Here is a 16985-nt window from a genome sequence, read left to right as displayed (position 1 = left end):
TGGGCATATACTGAAGTAGTTCTGGCATGCCAGTCAGAACTCCAAATCAGTCCTGATCTGCCAATGCTAGGAATGGCCACCCTCACCCTGTTCAGGTCCTATCCAGCTCCATCCCCCTTGATTGTACATTTTCTTCTTTGGAAACAGCAGCCTTTGCCCTAGTGGGGAAATGTACCAGTGCAACCTATCACTTTTCTTTCCTCTCTATGCAACTCTATGTAGACTACTCTTTACAACCTTTGTTGTCTAAGAGTCTTTCTACCAGTCTCCAGTCTGTCTTCAGTGAGAATTCCTCCACCATACAAATAGACGTATTTGTGATGTCATTGTGTTGAGATATGAGCTCAACAACCTCTACTCTGTCACCTTTATTTCCCCATCTTATTTGAATAACTAGCTAAAAACAGTACTAAGTGCTACCCCAAGCACTTCTCTATCCCATCTTTCAACACTATGATTGCCTATGGGACCCATTTATGTAAGAATTCTAGTACTTTCCCCACCAACTTCAGCAGAAAACTCTTAGTCCTTGTAAAGTCACCTAGGTGATATGTGACTTACATATCAGTCAGTTCAGTTCAGTCACTCAGTCGTGTCTGACTCTTTGTGACCCCATGGACTGTAGCACTCCAGGCCTCCCTGTCCATCACCAACTCCTGGAGATTACTCAAACTCATGTCCATTGAGTCGGTGATGACATCCAACCATCTCATCCTCTGTCGTCCCCTTTTCCTCCCACCTTCAATCTTTCCCAGCATTCAAATGAGTCAGTTCTTTGCATCAGGTGGCCAAAGTTTTGGAGTTTCAGCTTCAGCATCAGTCCTTCCAATGAATATTCAAGACTGATTTCCTTTAGGATTGACTTACATATAAAAACAAAAAAAAAAAAAAAAAAAAAAAACTGGTTCCAGTAGGTTACCCATTGATTGTGAATGGAGGATCTTAATTTAGTTAGATCTCTATTAAATGAGATACTTGGGGAGTAATAAACTGAATGTAAAGGCATTGTTAGTAGCCATGTAAAAGTCATATGTTTTATATGGTGGTGGTTTAGTCACTAAGTCATATCTGACTCTTGCAACCCCATGGACTGTAGCCTGCCAGGCTCCTCTGTCCATGGGATTCTCCAGGCAAGAATACTGGAGTGGGTTGCCATTTCCTTCTCCAGGGGATCTTCCCAACCCAGGAATTGAACCCGGGTCTCCTGCTTTGCAGGTAGAATTTTACCAACTGAGCTACAAGGGAAGCCAAATGTTTTATATAGTGATGTGATCAATGTGCTTTTGTGTGTGTGTGTGTGAAGAGGTTGTTATTTTTTGTTTTCCTTAGTACTCAGTAGAATACAGAGAGTCTAAAACCAAACCAAAGAACTGCAGAGGTGGTTTTTGTTTTTTTTTTTCCCCCAAGGGTAACTTCCAAACAAAGTACATAGATTCATTTTACCCTTGAGTTTTCTTTCCTGTGGTGTCATGAAGCAATTAACACCAAGATTTGGAGGTTGACAAACCAGGAACTATCTTTTTATTTTTCTGACGTATAAAGAGAGATAAAGGATGAGTAGAATTTTCTCCATAGGAACCACAAGCGCTCCAAGTGGTCACTATGCAGTGTTCAGGAACATTGCCAAGTCTGCTATTCTTCACAGTTTGCCCAGAGGACAATGCTCATCTCCTCATTTGCTTCATCTATTTGCATAGGCACATTCTTAGTGCTAATAAATATGAATACTGATAATAGGAGCTCCAATTTTCATTTGAGCCAGGATCTTAGTGTCCAAGTTTTACCTATTGTTAACATTTTTCTTTCCAAGAATAAACACTTTCTGATTTTATGACATGATGGCAAGCATCTTCAAAACAGCTACCTTCCTTTATACTTATCTGTACTACTTGCAGTGCTTACCAAGTGCCTTTGAATATGGCTAAATTAACTGCTAACCAAATGATCTTACTGTGTCAAATTTGAAATTCTTGGACTTTGCTTCTATTTTTCCTGAAGTTTTTGAATTTGTGTGTTTATGTGTATATTTCTGTGTGTACTCAATAACCAGATGATGAGTATGTTAAGTATCTTCCATTTGACCTTCCTTATCCAATTTCCAGTCTTCTCCAAAATGCTTTCTGTTCCCAAGGGCTGCCTATTTGAATTACATCACCCTGTTCCTCTGTGTCCCCATTAGCATCTATTTGGGCTTATCTAATGGAGATCCTCAGCAGGAGGTAGAAGACTGATCCTGGGGACTCACATGGGGACAGCTGAAGTAAGAACAGATTTATGTGAGGAGTGATAATTAGGTCTTAGAGTGCTTTGGGAAAAGAAGGAAATACCTCACCACTGGTCATTGCTGCTGAAATATCTTGTGAAATTTTTAAAGATAACAACAGTGAGATTATCTGCTTGACCTTTGCATATGGATATATAAAGCAGAGGTCAATCAATCAATCAATCAATGAGTATCATATTCCTGTCCACTCTGGGTGTACCGCCATGTTGAGCTGAAGTTCTAGGAAGAAAACTGAAGCAGATTCTTCCCCATACTAAATTTTCTTGGAGGTGTTAGTGAAACCCATAGAACTTGAGCAAGCATTGCCCAATATTAAATATACTATCCAGAGACTTTTAGAAAATTAATCTTGTACCTGTGTACTCTGGGGATATTTTTTCTGTTGTCAATCAAATGAAAGTTTATATTTAGGTTTTAGGGATCATATAATAAAAAATATTCAAATGAACCCAAAGAGTATGTATAGTAACAATAAAAATATTAAGGTCAAGAAAGAGCTTATATACAATTCAGAAAAAAGTAACAAAATCCAACAAGTTAGCTCAAGGATTTTCTTCTATAAAACAAATCAGAAATAAGATAAGATCAAGGGCATTCAGAAGCAGAAGTTTTGTGGTAATGGTGATAAGGAGAATAGGTGAAGATTTTATGAATTGGCTAAAGATCCCTAATCCTTAAGACCCATGAGTCGAGCACAAGGCTGGAAAATACACTGACAGAATTTTATACTCTAATTACATAATAGCATTCCACATACAGAAGGTGCCCAATACATAAATAGTAGATGTTTGTTAAATATAAAAAATGCTAAATTTGCCTGGATGAGGTTTAAATGTTCAGTGCCTGGCAGCAGAATGAGTCATCCCATGACAATCTCTCCAAGGTGAGTTCTTATTTTTTACTACTAATAGTTCTAGGTGAGAATGTGCTATTATTCAGATCAAGATGGATTACAGGACCTAGTGAGTTTCTCAGTATGCCAAGAATCTGGCAGATTAGTTCTGCATATTAAGTATTTGTATTTGTATCAAGGATTTGTATTTGTATCACTTAAAACTTCTTCTCCCATGCTGTAAAACTAGAAAAAAATACACATCGCCCCTCAGTATCTCAGTTCCCACTAGATTACAGAGAGAAAAGAGAGTAACTGTAAAAATGATAAGACAGAAATCAGGATGGAGGGGGAGAGGAGAAATCGGTTCATCCTGCTTTAAAGATTTCTTTAACATTTAATTTCTTTCTTACCTGCAGGCAGTTTTCTAAAGGTGCACATTTAACTTCTAGGTTAAATATGAAACTTGAAACCATTGGTACTGTGGCATAAATTAAATAAGGAGAGAATAGAGAGTGATTTGTTTTTCTCCTGGAATAAAACCCCAGTACTCCTCCAGGGTTGTGTGAAAGGCTGAGGAATCTGTGGTATAAATACTTTAATTAGCTGACAGCTTGTGGGATGAATTACATCTGATCTCTGTTCATGATGCTTGCATAATAAAGGACTTAATTGTTTCATTTTTTATAGTATAATGGATGGATGGAAGAGGATGATAATTTGAGAATTTATTCATTTAAAGCAGTGATTGCAATATTGTTCTGAAAAGTAGAATATAACATGTAGAAGGTTATAGAGAAAGTAGGTAGGTGTCTTCAGTTTCTGGAGACTGTACCTTTGCCCTCTGGCTGGTTGGGAAGCTGACATTTCACCATCAAATAGCTCTATAACTTTTGTCTTTTGCCATCTTTTGCCATCAAGAATGTAACAGCCCCTTAAAAAAAAGTTGTTTATTTGTAATTGGAGGATAACTGTGTTAAAATATTGTGTTGGTTTCTGCCATACATCAAGTGATTCAGCCATAGGTATACATGTTCCTTCCCTCTTGAGCCTCCCTCCCCCATCCCACCCCTCTAGGTTGTCACAGAGCCCCAGATTTGAGCTTCTTGAGTCATAAGGCAATTTCCACTGGCTATCTAATTTTACATATGGTAATAGCCTCTTAAATGGTCTCTCTGCCTTGGGTTTTATCTTCTTCCATCCTGCACTCTACAGCCAGAGTCTTCCACCAGTGATGGTACTCTGACTGGGCTTTTCTCTATTTGATAATCTTTCAGTGCTGCCCTGTAAGGTAAGCTACAAGATTTTTAACACGGACTTGAAATGCCTGAGCCTGCTCTCAGTGGCTTCCTCCCCTCCCTCTGTCTTGATCCTTATGCCTCAGTAGCACCCAATTACTGAAAAGTCCTTGCTAAAATTACATTTCTTCTCTCTGAATTTCTGCTTATGCCATCTCATCTACAAGCAATGCTCTTTTGCTCTCTCTAGATCTCTCTTTCCCAACTTTTATATTGATCTTTTAAGAAGACTTAATCATTATCTCTTCTGACCATCCCACCTTCTTCCTAGCTGTATGCCCCTCATTAATGCCTCCAAATGATTCTGTAAGTAGTCTATCAAAGCATTTCTCCCACTTTATTACAAGTGTTTATGAAAAATATCCCATTAAATGGTGAGTTACTTAAAATCAGGTCCCTTGTTATATTCACCAGGACAGAACAGGTGTTCATTAAACACATGTTCATTCAATAAATAAATGAATGAAAATGTGTTTTACTCCATTTGTTCAACAATATTATAGTAAAAGTAGCATTTTACCAAATACTAAGTGAGTTTTGAATACATCACATATACACGACTAACATTTGTGGAGTGAAATGCCACAAAAATTAAATTGGTGAGGAAGAAACCTGGACATATGTGCTATCCAATGTAACTGATACATTTAACATTTCACTTAATTGTTACAGTTCAATCACTCAGTCCTATCTGACTCTTTGTGACCCCATGGATTGCAGCATGCCAGGCCTCCCTGTCCATCACCAACTCCTGGAGTTTACTCCAACTCATGTCTGTTCAGTCGATGATGGCATCAAACCATCTCATACTCTGTTTTTCCCTTCTCCTGCAACTTTCAATCTTTCCCAGCATGAGGGTCTTTTCAAATGTGTCAGTTCTTTGCATTAGGTGGCCAAAGTATTGGAGTATCAGCTTCAGCATCAGTCCTTCCAATGAATATTCAGGACTGATTTCCTTTAGGATGGGCCGATTGGATCTCCTTGCGGTCCAAGGGACTCTCAAGAGTCTTCTCCAATACCGAGTTCAAAAGCATTATTCTTTGGCACTCAGCTTTCTTCACAGTCCAACTCTCACATCTATATATGACTACTGGAAAAAACTATAGCCTTGACTAGATGGACCATTGTTGGCAAAGTAACATCTCTCCTTTTTCACAACCTGTATAGGTTGGTCATAATTTTGCTTCCAAGGAGTAAGCATCTTTTAATTTCATGGCTGTAGTCACCATCTGCAGTGATTTTGGAGCCCTCAAAAATAAAGTCTGTCACTGTTTCCACTGTTTCCCCATCTATTTGTCGTGAAGTGATGGGACTGGATGCCATGATCTTAGTTTTCTGAATATTGAGTTTTAAGCTAACTTTTTTATTCTCCTCTTTCACTTTCATCAAAAGGCTTTTTAGTTCTTCTTCACTTTCTGCCATAAGGGTGGTGTCATTTGCATATCTGAGGTTATTGATATTTCTTCCAGCAATCTTGGTTCTAGATTGTGCTTCATCCAATCCAGCATTTCTCATGATGTACTCTGCATATAAGTAAAACAAGCAGGGTGACAATATACAGCCTTGGCATACATACTCCTTTCCTGATTTGGAACCAGTCTGTAGTTTCATGTCCAGTTCTAACTGTTGCTTCTTGACCTGCATACAAATTTCTAAAAAGGCAGGTCAGGTGATCTGATATTCCCGTCTTGAAGAATTTTCGAGATTGTTGTGATCCACACTGTTAAAGGCTCTGGCATAGTCAATAAAGCAGAAATAGATGTTTTTCTGGAACTTTCTTGCTCTTTTGATGATCCAAAGGATGTTGGCAATTTGATCTCTGGTTCCTCTGCCTTTTCTAAATCCAGCTTGAACATCTGGAAGCCTTTGTCTTTAAGCCTGGTTTGAAGAATTTTAAGAATTACTTTGCTAGCATGTGAGATGAGTGCAATTGTGTGGTAGTTTGAACATTCATTGGCATTGCCTTTCTTTTGGACTAGAATGAAAACTGACCTTTTCCAGTCCTGTGGCCACTGCTGAGTTTTCTGAATTTGCTGGCATATTGAGTATAGCACTTTCACAGCATCATCTTTTAGGATTTGAAATAGCTCAACTGGAATTCCATCACCTCCACTAGCTTTGTTCGTAGTAATGCTTCCTTAGGCCTACTTGACCTCACACTCCAGGATGTCTGGTTCTAAATGAGTGATCACAGTATTGTGGTTATCAGGATCATTAAGACCGTCTTGTATCGTTCATATAGACCTTCTTGTATAGTTCTTCTGTGTATTCTTGCCGCCTCTTCTTAATGTCTTCTGCTTCTATTAGATCCATGCCATTTCTGTCCTTTATTGTGCCCATCTTTGCATGAAATGTTCCCTTGGTATCTCTAATTTTCTTGAAGAGATCTCTAGTCTTTCCCATTCTATTGTTTTCCTCTATTTCTTTGCACTGATCACACTTTCTTATCTCTCCTTTCTATCCTTTGGAACTCCGCATTCAAATGGGTATATCTTTCCTTTCCTCCATTGTCTTTGGCTTCTCTTCTTTTCATGACTGTTTGTAAGGCCTCCTCAGACAGCCATTTTGCTTTTTTGCATTTCTTTTTTCTTGGGGATGGTCTTGATCCCTGTTTCTTGTACAATGTCACTAACCTCCATCCATAGTTCTTCAGGCACTGTGTCTATCAGATATAATCCCTTGAGTCTATTTGTCACTTCTACTGTATAGTCACAAGGGATTTGATTTAGGTCATACCTGAATGGTCTAGCGGTTTTCCCTACTTTCTTCAATTTCAGTCTGAATTTGGCAATAAGGAGTTCATGATCTGAGCTACAGTCAGCTCCCAGTCTTGTTTTTGCTGACTGTACAGAGCTTCTCCATCTTTAGCTGAATATAATCAATCTGATTTCGGTATTGACCATCTGGTAATGTCCACATGTACAGTCTTCTCTTGTGTTGCTGGAAGAGGGTGTTTGTTATGACCAGTGCCTTCTCTTGGCAAAACTCTGTTAGCCTTTGTCCTGCTTCATTCTGTACTCCAAGGCCAAATTTGCCCATAACTCCAGGAATTTCTTGACTTCCTACTTTGTAATCTAGCCCCCTATAATGAAAAACACATCTTTTGGGGGTGTTAGTTCTAGAAGGTCTTGTAGGTCTTCATAAAACCATTCAACTTCCACTTCTTCAGCATTTTTGGTCAGGGCATAGACCTGGATTACTGTGATATTGAATGGTTTGCCTTGGAAACAAACAGAGATCATTCTGTCATTTTTGAGACTGCACCCAAGAACTGCATTTTGGACTCTTTTGTTGACTATGATGGCTACTCCATTTCTTCTGAGGGATTCCTGCTCACAGTAGTAGATATAATGGTCATCTGAGTTAAATTCACTCATTCCAGTCCATTTTAGTTCGTGGGTTCCTAAAATGTTGATGTTCACTCTTGCCATCTCCTGTTTGACCACTTCCAATTTACCTTGATTCATGGACATAACATTCCAGGTTCCTATGCAATATTGCTCTTTATATCATCGGACTTTACTTCTATCAGCAGTCACATCCACAACTGGGTGTTTTTCTGCTTTGACTCTGTCTCTTCATTCTTTCTGGAGTTATTTCTCCACTCTTCTCCAGTAGCATATTGGGCACCTAGAGACCTGGGGAGTTCATCTTTCAGTGTCCTCTCTTTTTGCTTTTTCAGACTGTTCATGGGGTTCAAGGCAAGAACTCTGAAGTGGTTTGCCATTCCATTCTCCAGTGGACCACGTTTTGTCATAATTCTCCACAATGACCCATCTGTCTTGAATGGCCCTACAGGGCATGGCTCATAGTTTTATTTTTTTTTTTTTTTTTAATTTATTTATTTATTTTTAATTTTTACTTTACAATTCTGTATTGGTTTTGGCATAGATTGACATGAATCCACCACAGGTGTACATGCGTTCCCAAACATGAACCCCCCTCCCACCCCCCTCCCCACAACATCTCTCTGGGTCATCCCCGCGCGTCAGCCCCAAGCGTGTCATATCCTGCATCAGACATAGACTGGTATTTCGATTCTTACATGTTATTATACATGTTTCAATGCCATTCTCCCAAATCATCACACCCTCTCCCTCTCCCTCTGAGTCCAAAAGTCCGCTATACACATCTGTGTCTCTTTTGCTGTCCTGCATACAGGGTCATCATTGCCATCTTCCTAAATTCCATATATATGTGTTAGTATACTGTATTGGTGTTTTTCTTTCTGGCTCACTTCACTCTGTATAATCGGCTCCAGTTTCATCCATCTCATCAGAACTGATTCAAATGTATTCTTTTTAATGGCTGAGTAATACTCCATTGTGTATATGTACCACAGCTTTCTTATCCATTCATCTACTGATGGACATCTAGGTTGTTTCCATGTCCTAGCTATTATAAACAGTGCTTAGATAAGACTATGGTCTATGTGATCAGATTGGCTAGTTTTCTGTGACTCTGGTTTTCAGTCTGGCTGCCCTCTGATGGAGAAGGCTTATGGAAGCTTCCTTATGGGAAAGATTGACTGAGGGGAAACTGGTTCTTGTTCTGATGGGCAGAGACATGCTTAGTAAATCTTTAATCCAATTTTCCTTTTGAAGGATGAGGCTGTGTTCCCTCTTTGTTATTTGACCTGAGGCCAAACTATGGTGGAGGTAATGAAGAACATTGACATTCTAGGAATCAGCGAACTAAAATGGACCGGAATGGGTGAATTTAACTCAGATGACCATTATATCTATTACTGTGGGCAGGAATCCCTCAGAAGAAATGGAGTAGCCATCATGGTCAACAAAGAGTCTGAAATACAGTACTTGGATGCAATCTCAAAAATGACAGAATGATCTCTGTTCGTCTCCAAGGCAAACCATTCAATATCACAGTTATCCAAGTCTATGCCCCAACCAGTAATGCTGAAGAGACTGAAGTTGAATATTTTTAAGAAGACCTACAAGACCTTTTAGAACTAACACCCCAAAAAGATGTCCTTTTCATTATAGGGGACTGGAATGCAAAAGTAGGAAGTCAAGAAACCCCTGGAGTAACAGGCACATTTGGCCTTGGAATGCGGGATGAAGCAGGGCAAAGACTAATAGAGTTTTGCTAAAATGCACTGGTCATAGCAAACATCCTCTTCCAACAACACAAGAGAAGACTCTACACATGGACATCACCAGATGGTCAACACCAAAATCAGATTGATTATATTCTTTGCAGCCAAAGATGGAGAAGCTCTATAGAGTCAACAAAAACAAGACCAGGAGCTGACTGTGGCTCAGATCCTGAACTCCTTATTACTAAATTCAGACTCAAATTGAAGAAAGTAGGGAAAACCACTAGACCATTCAGGTATGACCTAAATCAAATCCCTTATGATTATACAGTGGAAGTGAGAAATAGATTTAAGGGCCTAGATCTGATAGATAGAGTGCCTGATGAACTATGGAATGAGGTTCGTGACATTGTACAGAAGACAGGGATCAAGACCATCCCCATGGAAAAGAAATGCAAAAAAGCAAAATGGCTGTCTGGGGAGGTCTTACAAATAGCTGTGAAAAGAAGAGAAGTGAAAAGCAAAGGAGAAAAGGAAAGATATAAGCATTTGAATGCAGAGTTCCAAAGAATAGCAAGGAGAGATGAGAACACCTTCTTCAGTGATCAATGCAAAGAAATAGAGGAAAAGAACAGAATGGGAAAGACTAGAGATCTCTTCAAGAAAATTAGAGATAGCAAGGGAACATTTCATGCAAAGATGGGCTCGATAAAGGACAGAAATGGTATGAACCTAACAGAAGCAGAAGATATTAAGAAGAGGTGGCAAGAATACACAGAAGAACTGTACAAAAAAGATCTTCATGACCCAGATAATCATGATGATGTGATCACTAATCTAGAGCCAGACATCTTGGAATGTGAAGTCAAGTGGGCCTTAGAAAGCATCATTACGAATAAAGCTAGTGGAGGTGATGGAATTCCAGTTGAGCTGTTTCAAATCCTGAAAGATGATGCTGTGAAAGTGCTGCACTCAATATGCCAGCAAATTTGGAAAACTCAGCAGTGGCCACAGGACTGGAAAGGTCAGTTTTCATTCCAATCCCAAAGAAAGGCAATGCCAAAGAATGCTCAAACTACCACACAATTGCATTCATCTCACATGCTAGTAAAGTAATGCTCAAAATTCTCCAAACCAGGCTTCAGCAATACGTGAACCGTGAACTTCCTGATGTTCAAGCTGGTATTAGAAAAGGCAGAGGAACCAGAGATTAAATTGCCAACATCTGCTGGATCATGGAAAAAGCAAGAGAGTTCCAGAAAACATCTATTTCTGCTTTATTGACTATGCCAAAGCCTTTAATTGTGTGGATCACAATAAACTGTGGAAAATTCTGAAAGAGATGGGAATACCAGACCACCTAACCTGCCTCTTGAGAAATCTGTATGCAGGTCAAGAAGCAACAGTTAGAACTGGACATGGAACAACAGACTGGTTCCAAATAGGAAAAGGAGTACGTCAAGGCTGTATATTGACACCCTGCTTATTTAACTTCTATGCAGAGTACATCATGAGAAACGCTGGACTGGGAGAAACGCAGGCTGGAATCAAGATTGCCGGGAGAAATATCCATAACCTCAGATATGCAGATGACACCACCCTTGTGGCAGAAAGTGAAGAGGAACTTAGATGCCTCTTGATGAAAGTGAAAGAGGAGAGTGAAAAAGTTGGCTTAAAGCTCAACATTCAGAAAACGAAGATCATGTCATCTGGTCGCATCACTTCATGGGAAATAGATGGGGAAACAGTGGAAACAGTGTCAGACTTTATTTTGGGGGGCTCCAAAATCACTGCAGATGGTGACTGCAGCCATGAAATTAAAAGACGCTTACTCCTTGGAAGAAAAGTTATGACCAACCCAGACAGTATATTCAAAAGCAGAGACATATACTTTGCCGACTAAGGTCCATCTAGTCAAGGCTATGGTTTTTCCTGTGGTCATGTATGGATGTGAAAGTTGGACTGTGAAGAAGGCTGAGCACCGAAGAATTGATGCTTTGAACTGTGGTGTTGGAGAAGACTCTTGAGAGTCCCTTGGACTGCAAGGAGATCCAAGCAGTCCATTCTGAAGGAGATCAGCCCTGGGATTTCTATGGAAGGAATGATGCCAAAGCTGAAACTCCAGTACTTTGGCCACCTCATGCGAAGAGTTGACTCATTGGGAAAGACTGTGATGCTGGGAGGGATTGGGGGCAGGAGGAGAAGGGGACGACCGAGGATGAGATGGCTGGATGGCATCACGGACTCGATGGACATGAGTCTGAGTGAACTCTGGGAGATGGTGATGGACAGGGAGGCCTGGCGTGCTGCGATTCATGGGGTCGCAGAGAGTCGGACACGCCTGCGCGACTGATCTGAATGGAGATAATGGCGACCTCCTTCAAAAAGGCCCAGGCATGCACTGCTACACTCAGTGCCCCCAAACCTGCAGCAGGCCACCCCTGATCCATGCCTGTGCCAGACTCCTGGACACTCATGGGCAAGTCTGGGTCAATAACTGTAGATGTCATAAAATATAAGTAAATAAAAAACCCTCTTTGTCCTACCTATATTATAATTTAATCTAGTGACTTTTCTGAGGAATTCCTTGGTGGCTCAGATGGTAAAAGTGTCTGTCTACAATGTGGGAGACCTGGGTTCAATCCCTGGGTTGGGAAGATCCCCTGGAAAAGGAAATGGTGATCCTCTCCAGTACTCTTGCCTGGAAAATCCCATGGACAGAGGAGCCTGGTAGGCTACAGTCCATGGGGTTGCAAAGAGTCGGACACAACTGAGCTAGTCACATTTAAAGAGGAGGAAGATGTTTTGCACAAACAGATCTGAGTCTCATACTGAGCCTTTCAAACACCATTATACATCTAGATCCTTGTATTGTAAATAATATTCTGTGAGTATTGGGGAGTATGTATCTTTTTTAATTAGAATTGGATGGATCCATAGGGTATTATAATTACTGTAATAAATCAGACAAAGACAAAAGCAGTATGCAATAATATATGTGGAATCTAAAAAAAATGCAAATATAACAAAAGATAAGCCTCATAGATAGTCTGGTTCCAGACTAATTTAGCTGCCTCCTGAGAAACCTGCATGCAGGTCCAGAAGCAACAGTTAGAACTGAACATGGAACAACAGACTTGTTCCAAATTGGGAAAGGAGTACATCAAGGCTGAATACTGTCACCCTGCTTATTTTACTTATATGCAGAGTACATCATGTGAAATGGCAGGCTGAATGAAGCACAAGCTGGAATCAAGATTGTTGGAAGAAATAGCAGTAACCTCAGATATTCTGATGACACCACCCTTATGGCAGAAAGTGAAGAACAACCAAAGAGACTCTTGATGAATGTGAAAAAGGGGAGTGAAAAAGCTGGCTTAAAACTCAACATTCAAAAAATGAAGATCATGGCATCCAGTCCCACCACTTCATGGCAAATAAATAAGGAAAGAATGGAAACAGTGACAGACTTTATTTTCTTGGGTTCCAAAATCACTGCAGATAGTGACTGCAGTCAAGAAATTAAAAGATGCTTGCCCCTTTGAAGAAAAGCAATGACAAACCTAGACAGTATTAAAAAGCAGAGAAATTACTTTGCTGACAAAGGTCCATCTAGTCAAAGCTATGGTTTTTCCAGTAGTCATGTATGGATGTGAGAGTTGGACCATAAAGAAAGCTGAGCACCAAAGAATTGATGCTTTTAAACTATGGCGTTGGAGAAGACTCTTGAGAGTCCCTTGGACTGCAAGGAGATCCAACCAGTCCATTCTAAAGGAAATCAGTCCTGGGTATTCCTTGGAAGGACTGATGCTAAAGCAGAAGCTCCAGTATCTTGGCCACCTGATGCCAAGAGCAGACTCACTAGAAAAGATGCTGATGTTGTGAAAGATTGAAGGCAGGAGGAGAAGGGGACAACAGAGGATGAGATGGTTGTATGGCATCATGAACTCAATGGCCATGGGTTTGAGCAAGCTCCGGGAGATGGTGAGGAAAAGGGAAGCCGTGCGTGCTGCAATCTATGGGATCACAAAGAGTCGGACAGAACTGAGCAACTGAACAACAATATAGATACAGAGAACACACTAATGGTTACCAGTGGGGAGACAGAAAAGAAGAGGGGCAAAATAGAAGTAGAAGATTAAAAGGTGCAAAGTATGTATAAAATTAATAAGCTATAAGGATATACAGCACAGCACAGGAAATATAGCCAATATTTTATAATAACTTCAAATGGAAGATATTCTATAAAAATATTGAATCACCCTGTTGTACACCTGAAATTGACAGTATTATAAGTCAACTATACTATAGTTAAAAAAAAAAAAAAACTTTGCAAATGCCCAAATAATGCTAATGCTCCTGGCCCTTGGCCCTTACTTTATGTGGCAAGGCTAGAGAGCTCAACTCCATGCAGAGTAAAATGGCTTGCAGGAAATTGAATGTCACAAAGTCAAAGTATTTTATTGCTGTGCACATAGCTAACCTGAAAGTTTCTGCCACCTTGTGTTAATATTTAAGTGGATTTTAGATAATATTGTTGGCTCGTAGTTTGATCAAGTTATCATTTGTCAATGATGAAATTGAATTATGAAAATTTCAAGTCTTTTTCTCATGACAACTTCAGGAATGTTCATTTTATTTTTATTGTTTTTATGTTATGTTATCTTTCACTGGGCTTCCGTGGTGGCTCAGAGGTAAAGAACCTGCCTTTCAATGCAGGAGATGCAAGTTCAGTCCCTGAGCTGGGAAGATCTCCTGGAGGAAGAAATGGTAACCCACTCCAGTATTCTTGCCTGGAAAATCCTATGGACAGAGGAGCCTGGCAGGCTACAGTCCCTGGAATAGCAAAGAGTCAGACATAACATCAGCTGAGCACACAAGCATTTTGTACTAGCTAATATTTAAGAACCAAGCCCATATTTCTGACCTGTGAGTCACACAGGAGGCCTCTCGAGATTTACAAACCATATACAGGCATCAAAATCACAGTGTTTTGGGAAAGGTCATGTTCAATATAGACACTTGGGAGGAAATGAGAAAATATGATAACACTCAAGATCATGAAAGAGGAATTCAATAGGGTTGAAATAAATTAACTAGAGGAAATCTAAACCAGATGAATCAAAATTTAAAAAAAATTATTGGAAAAGAAGTCTAAGAAGCAAGTAAAATCCAAATATTTAGAACACTGGTGTTTTAAGATAAAAATATTCAAAATTATGTATGCGAGGAGAAAAACCAAGAAAAAGAATAAGAAGCAAATTAGACTAACCCTCAAATTTGATAGAATTTAAAACCAAAGAGAATAACCTTATACAGTATGTGTGTCAGTATCATCAGGCAGGAAAGTCTTTTTAAGTGCATTATGTATCTTATCTAACTTAATTCTCTCAAGAACCCCATGGTGAGCCCTTTTATTAAGGCCAGATGATGAGAAAGAAATAAAATTATAATGCTGTTTAACAAGTTCTTAGGAACAAAGTGGTGCAATAACCTACTTTTAAAAATATAGCCCTTTTTGAGATTCTGTAATAAAAATAAGAATTACTCATTTTGTTAACATTTATTGGGCAAGTAACAAGAAAGCACATGTGTAAGGATATTACATGTATTATTTAATTTTAATAATAATCCTATGAGTTAGGAGTGCTACTACTGTTTTCCTTTTACTGATGAGGAAATTAAGATTTAGTGAGATTATATAATATCCCAAATCACCTAGCTAGTAGGAAACAGAACCAGAACTCAGCATTTTCCTAACAGCAGTTGGTTTGTTTCCAATTTTATAATTTTTATTTTTATTTTTATTTTATTTATTTTATTTTTTATATTTTTTATTTTTTTATTTTACTTTACAATTCTGTATTGGTTTTGCCATACATTGACATGAATCCACCACGGGTGTACATGTGTTCCCAAACATGAACCCCCCTCCCACTCCCCTCCTCACAACATCTCTCTGGGTCATCCCCACGTACCAGCCCCAAACATGCCGTATCCTGCATCGGACATAGACTGGCAATTCGATTCTTACGTGATGTTATACATGTTTCAATGCCATTCTCCCAAATCATCTCACCCTCTCCCTCTCCCTCTGAGTCCAAAAGTCCGCCATACGCATCTGTGTCTTTTTTGCTGTCTTGCATACAGGGTCATCATTGCCATCTTTCTAAATTCCATATATATATGTGTTAGTATACTGTATTGGTGTTTTTCTTTCTGGCTTACTTCACTCTGTATAATAGGCTCCAGTTTCATCCATCTCATCAGAACTGATTCAAATGTATTCTTTTTAATGGCTGAGTAATACTCCATTGTGTATATGTACCACAGCTTTCTTATCCATTCATCTGCTGATGGACATCTAGGTTGTTTCCATGTCCTGGCTATTATAAACAGTGCTGCAATGAACATTGGGGTACATGTGTCTCTTTCAATTCTGGTTTCCTCAGTGTGTATGCCCAGCAGTGGGATTGCTGGGTCATAAGGCAGTTCTATTTGCAATTTTTTAAGGAATCTCCACACTGTTCTCCATAGTGGCTGTACTAGTTTGCATTCCCACCAACAGTGTAGGAGGGTTCCCTTCTCTCCACACCCTCTCCAGCATTTATTGCTTGCAGATTTTTGGATCACAGACATTCTGACTGGTGTGAAGTGGTACCTCCTTGTGGTTTTGATTTGCATTTCTCTAATAATGAGTGATGTTGAGCATCTTTTCATGTGTTTGTTAGCCATCCGTATGTCTTCTTTGGAGAAATGTCTATTTAGTTCTTGGGCCCATTTTTTGATTGGGTCGTTTATTTTTCTGGAATTGAGCTGCAGGAGTTGCTTATATATTTTTGAGATTAGTTGTTTGTCAGTTGCTTCATTTGCTATTATTTTCTCCCATTCGGAAGGCTGTCTTTTCACTTTGCTTATATTTTCCTTTGTTGTGCAGAAGCTTTTAATTTTAATTAGGTCCCATTTGTTTATTTTTGCTTTTATTTCCAGAATTCTGGGAGGTGGATCATAGAGGATCCTGCTGTGATTTATGTCGGAGAGTGTTTTGCCTATGTTCTCCAGGAGTTTTATAGTTGGTCTTACATTTAGATCTTTAATCCATTTTGAGTTTATCTTTGTGTGCGGTGTTAGAAAGTGATCTAGTTTCATTCTTTTACAAGTGGTTGACCAGTTTTCCCAGCACCACTTGTTAAAGAGATTGTCTTTACTCCATTGTATATTCTTGCCTCCTTTGTCAAAGATAAGGTGTCCATAGGTGTGTGGATTTATCTCTGGGCTTTCTATTTTGTTCCATTGATCTATATGTCTGTCTTTGTGCCAGTACCATACTGTCTTGATGACTGTGGCTTTGTAGTAGAGCCTGAAGTCAGGCAGGTTGATTCCTCCAGTTCCATTCTTCTTTCTCAAGATTGCTTTGGCTATTCAAGGTTTTTTGTATTTCCATACAAATCTTGAAATTATTTGTTCTAGTTCTGTGAAAAAAAGACTGTATTCTCATGCACATCCTGGAGAATG

The sequence above is a fragment of the Oryx dammah genome, unplaced genomic scaffold (genome assembly GCF_014754425.2).
Source record: "Oryx dammah isolate SB20612 unplaced genomic scaffold, SCBI_Odam_1.1 HiC_scaffold_26, whole genome shotgun sequence".
Classification (NCBI taxonomy): domain Eukaryota; kingdom Metazoa; phylum Chordata; class Mammalia; order Artiodactyla; family Bovidae; genus Oryx; species Oryx dammah.
The sequence above is the reverse complement of the archived record's forward strand: the minus strand, read 5'-3'. Positions refer to the sequence as shown.